We start from the raw sequence: 5,700 nt of genomic DNA on the forward strand, positions 1-5,700 counted from the left end.
ATTAAAAAAAAAAAAAAAAATCACTGCTTATGAGCTAGATTAAGGTAATATTGGTGGATTTAGAGCATATTGCCTTATTTAAATGGATTCTATAGTGTTAGGAATACAAATCTGTATTCTTAATACTATAGAGCCCTCTGGTTCCCCGCCACCCCCAGCAGCTAAAGGGTAAAAAAACAAAAACAACTTTAGAGGAAATTCAAATTGCGGAGGCAGCACACTTTGCCACCTTTCTACATGTTTAGTACTGAAGCCCATAGTAGCAAACATGGTTTATGTTCATGGCGGAACAAGACTGGGGATCCTGGGGGACTTTAGGAATGGGTAGAGGGGATGGATGGTGGACTGGGGGGGAGGAGGGGGCATCCGTTATGCCCCGGGGCCATGCTCCCTATTTGGTCTGAGTTTTCGAACTCCTACACTTTTTTTTTTTTTAAAACATTCTTTCCCTTCTTCTTGCACCTCTTTCCTTCTATCAATTTCTAATTTCTATTTAGACACGCCCTACAGACTTCCATCCCGGTTAGAACCGGGGAGAAGATATAATTTCTAAACTCTCGGAGGGAATCTGCTATACCTTAATGGCCCAGAACAGCCTTACCTTAAATTTGAATCACACTAAATATACGCACAAACATGGGTAGCGGGCGAAAGGATCCCTCCATATCGTAACCCCTTTGTACTGTGCAATTGCGGGAAGCCTTCCCTGCTAATCAAGGGAACGAGGTACATCAAAGCGGCCTCAATATCAGACCAGCTGTTTAAAAAAAAAAAAAAGCTACTTTGCCACTTCTCTAATACTACAGTGGTTGGGGTATGCTCTACACTTCTCCACCTTTGACAGATATTGGCATTGTGTAATGTGTTATAATGACTTTGCATTGATGACCTGCGTGTCTTATGAAGTTCTTATTCCCTTTTGTACTCTGACTATTGGTAATGAATGCTGCCGTCAGGCTGATCTTTCTCACCCGTTGCTCCTCCCATACCCCGCCCCTCTGTCGATCCTTACACTGGCTTCCTGAATCCTACAGGTGTCTGAAACGGATCACCTTCCGTTGACGGATGCTCCTAGCGCTTCCTGAGGACTCCACGCACTGCAGACGACACCTCAACCACTGCAGACTCCACAACCGCCGTAGCTTAACTGGAGCCGCGCCGTCTTTCTTCCACCCTGAATGAACCTCCAGCATTCAGGACCGTGTGGGAAAGACCTCTCCTCCAAGGAGAGCGTAACAGGAACAAGAACTAAGTGATTAAAGCTCAAGGGAGTATGCAGAGCATAGCAATCCCCAGTGTGATATAGCAGTTCCCTCCAATAACGAGACAAGGCTACGTATTGAGGGTCAAGAAGAACTCTGATGTTTAATGACAGGGACTCTGCTTTTATGCAGTGCTCCCCTGCAAGGGAGACGCCCACAGGCAATTAAGCATTAACCAATCAAACAGTGGTTACAACCCACATATTCCCTCCCCTCTGCTTGGGAGATAATTGAGTTTCCTACTGTATCTACTCAATTATCTCCAAGCTAAAACTTATATATTTTTATACGTTTCTATAACTTCTAAAATATACATGTCACAAACATAAAACATACATTTTCATAATCAATCCATTCAGGGGAATAACATATTTAAAAAATGGCATGAATCAGACCAGGGATTCAAAAGTTAGCAAAAGTATTTTTAAAAACCCACTGCAAGCATGGCTTTCCGGCCCAAACCAGTTTCAGAGTCTTCTATCCTGGAGATAATTGAGAAGAAATCCAATTATCTCCAAGGACAGAGGCAAAACTCCATTAGTCACATGGCAGACAAAGGACAATAAAAGACATAAAAATGCATACTGTTCAATCGCCATGGAGCCAAAGTCTTTCATACAGTCTTTCAGTATACGGCTGGGCTCCATGGCATAGCTATCTGTGGTAGCATGGCTTTAACAGTCCGCAGAAAGGTACAAATAAACCTTTCGGCAGGGAAAATAACATAGTCGCAAGGGGAGGAGGCTAGCAATAAGTCCTCTCCAATGCCCAGTGGCAAATGGCAGTTTGTCACAGTGTCCATTCAAAATACTAACCCTTACCTATAAAGCTCTAACCAACTCATAGAGATTCCTCTTCTCTGTCTCTCCGCTCTGCCGGTGACCTAAGGTATCTATGCTTTGGCCTTAAAGGAACACTATAGCATCAGGAACATACACATGTATTCCTGACACAATAGTGGTAAAATTACTGGTTAGGTCACTGCCCCTCTCTTTACTTTAAAAAGATGATTTTACTCACTTTTTTTTTCCCAGCGCCGCGCCGGTCTTGCTGACTGCTCTGTCTCACCCCGTGGCTGAGATCGTTAAATTTGACAATGTGAGCAGATCCAATTCCTTCCTAAAGGAAAGTATTGGGAGGCTATTGTGCATGTGTGTCAAGAGGCCGCTATGCGCCAATCAGCATTTTCTCATTGAAATGTATTTAGTCAATGCATGTCTAGGGGGAGCACTCAGAGTATTGAAGCAGAGCACATTGTGCAGCACTGACCCAGGAAGCCCCTCGAGTGGCTGTCTGAGTGACTGTTACTAGAGGTATTACTAGGCAGCAATGTAAACACTGCCTTTTCTGTGAAAAGGCAGTGTTTACATTAAAAAGCCTGCAGGGACAGTCTCTAAAGCTGAATTTGTGCTGGTTACTGTAGTGTCCATTTATATTTGAAATCCAGTGTGAATTTTCACTTTAGTAAAAATACTGAGAGTGTGACTAAATTCCCATTTTTACACAATATAAGCCATTTTAATTCATCTTGAAAGATTTGAAACTACTTGTATTTGTTTCCTTTATTGTGCATTTAATTGACTGAACCACGGCTAAAAATGCTCGCCCTGTGCCCCCAGGCCCTCTGACAGGTCAGTAATGGTACAAGCATACACTATAAGAGAGCGCACAGGTAATATAAAATATACAATGAATAAAAGCAGCTAGATACTAGAACCTTCCCAAGTTTCTAAAAACAGCAAGTACAAAAGTAAAAAGTATCAGCGTTTAGGCAATCTTCCCCTTCTAAAATATATTGAGGGGGGGAAGCATAGCCAATAAAATACTGAATAGTGAGTACCAAAATAAGAAATAGTTTTAAAAGGATATATTCCAAGATTGCAGGGGGTATGGTATAGATGACATAGAGTAGGGATCGACCGAGTATGCCTTTCTATAGTGAGGACTAATTTATATTATATTTCTTGTCCATTTTTGGTTTTGTCTGAGTTAAAAGGATGGTACATTAATTCATGTTACCAAATTGGTTACAATACAAGGTTTTATTGCCACTTTACTTAAAAAAAACCAAAAAAAAAACCCTAAGAAATAACATATTACCAACACTAAGACAATAAAAGGTTTAACGCAGGGGTGCCCAAAAGGGAGATCCCTAGATGTTGTAGAACTACAACTCCCATGATGCTTTGCATACCTTTTTAGATTGGATGCTGTAGTTTTAAAACATCTGGGGATCTACCTTTCGGACACCCCTGGTTAAAAGGAACACTGGTGATGAATCACTGCTTCTGGAGACAACCATAGAACAGGTGGCTGAATTCTAATAGGATCCTTTGTCTCTCTCAAAAGTATTTGTGTATAATGTATACTTCATTCAAGCTCAACGTAGAGTAGTGACACCTAGTGGCTATTTTATTATATTAAAGTGTAGTATACTATGTGGTTGCATTTCAGGGATAGTCACTGTTTATGCTGCAGTGGATATTCAAAGTGAGTAAGAACTACTGACCTCTTGTGGCCATTGATTATACCAATTGTAATGTTGTTTACAGAATGGTTGAACACAAGGTGTGTCATACTCTATGGTTTTAGGAGTATATTGACCTGGCTTTTCGATATGTATTTGTTATTTGAAAACATAAAATAATTAAATCTGAATGTTATGATGTGTGCTTGGTCTAGGAATTGTTTTTAGGAGTTATTTTAAACCATAGGTAGTAGATGTAATATCCTGAGAACCATTTGTAACGAACCCCTTTGTACTTCGTATAGTATGTTCGTTCACACACTCCCGAACTGCTAGAGACTTAAGGGATTATAGCCTGTTCGCATAGTACGCTAGTTCGTATGCTCCCGAAATCCAAGGCTCGTTGGGAAAATCCAGCCCTTTGTTTTTTTTCGCATACCCAAACATCAGTAGTGACTTGATGAAGGGTACAACAGGAATGTTGTATTATGGCCAGATGGCCCACTTTTATTCACAGACCCCCAGCATTGGGTCTCCAGCAAAAACATGGTAAAACACGCCCAGGCGTCTCTGTGTCTGGGAGATAATTGAGTGTACTTTGCTTAAACTAATTATCTCCCAGGCACTAGAGGTACAAAATATGAAACCTAAAACATATATAATATTACTAGGGGCCCCCAGGAGTCCCATATCCCCTATATTGCCTGGATCTGAGCGCTTAAGGTGTCCAAATAGTGTTAATGTGTAGTGAATGCAGAGGGTGTGTTAGTGTGTAGCGGATGCAGAGTGTGTGTTAGTGTAGTGAATGCAGAGAGTGTGTTAGTGTGTAGCGGATGCAGAGTCTGTGTTAGTGTAGTGAATGCAGAGAGTGTGTTAGTGTGTAGCGGATGCACAGTGTGTGTTAGTGTAGTGAATGCAGAGTGTGTTAGTGTGTAGCGGATGCAGAGTGTGTGTTAGTGTAGTGAATGCAGAGTGTGGTAATGTGTAGCGAATGCAGAGTGTGTGTCAGTATAGTGGATGCAGTGAGTGTGTTAGTGTGTAGTGTATGCAGAGTGCATGTTGTATTAGTGAATGCAGTGTGTGTATTGTATTAGTGTATGCACTGTGTGTGTTGTGTCAGTGTATGCAGAGTGTGTTGTGTTAGTGTATGCAGTGTGTGTTGTGTTGGTGTATGCAGTGTGTTGTGTCAGTGTATGCAGAGTGTGTGTTGTGTCAGTGTATGCAGTGTGTGTGTTGTGTCAGTGTATGCAGTGTGTGTGTGTTGTGTTAGTGTATGCGGTGTGTGTGTTGTGTTAGTGTATGCGGTGTGTGTGTTGTGTCAGTGTATGTGGTGTGTGTTGTGTTAGTGTATGCGGTGTGTGTGTTGTGTCAGTGTATGCAGAGTGTGTGTTGTGTTAGTGTATGTGGTGTGTGTTGTGTTAGTGTATGCGGTGTGTGTGTTGTGTCAGTGTATGCAGAGTGTGTGTTGTGTTAGTGTATGCGGTGAGTGTGTTGTGTCAATGTATGCAAAGTGTGGGTTGTGTAAGTGTATGCAGTGTGTGTTGTGTCAGTGCATGCAGAGTGTGTTGTGTCAGTGTATGCAGAGTGTGTTGTGTTAGTGTATGTAGTGTGTGTGTGTGTTGTGTCAGTGTATGTAGTGTGTGTGTTGTGTCAGTGTATGCAGTGTGTGTGTTTTGTCAGTGTATGTAGTGTGTGTGTGTGTGTGTGTGTGTGTTGTGTCAGTGTATGCAGTGTGTGTTTTGTCAGTGTATGTAGTGTGTGTGTGTGTGTGTGTGTTATGTCAGTGTATGTAGTGTGTGTGTGTGTGTGTGTGTGTTATGTCAGTGTATGTAGTGTGTGTGTGTGTGTGTTGTGTCAGTGTATGTAGTGTGTGTGTGTAAATTTGTAATGAGGAGGGGGAGGGGGGGTCATTTTAACATTATTAAAAAAAAACAAATAATTGATTAATAAATTGTTTCTCCCCCTCCCTGC

This window comes from Pelobates fuscus, chromosome 1, assembly GCF_036172605.1.
Source record: "Pelobates fuscus isolate aPelFus1 chromosome 1, aPelFus1.pri, whole genome shotgun sequence".
Classification (NCBI taxonomy): domain Eukaryota; kingdom Metazoa; phylum Chordata; class Amphibia; order Anura; family Pelobatidae; genus Pelobates; species Pelobates fuscus.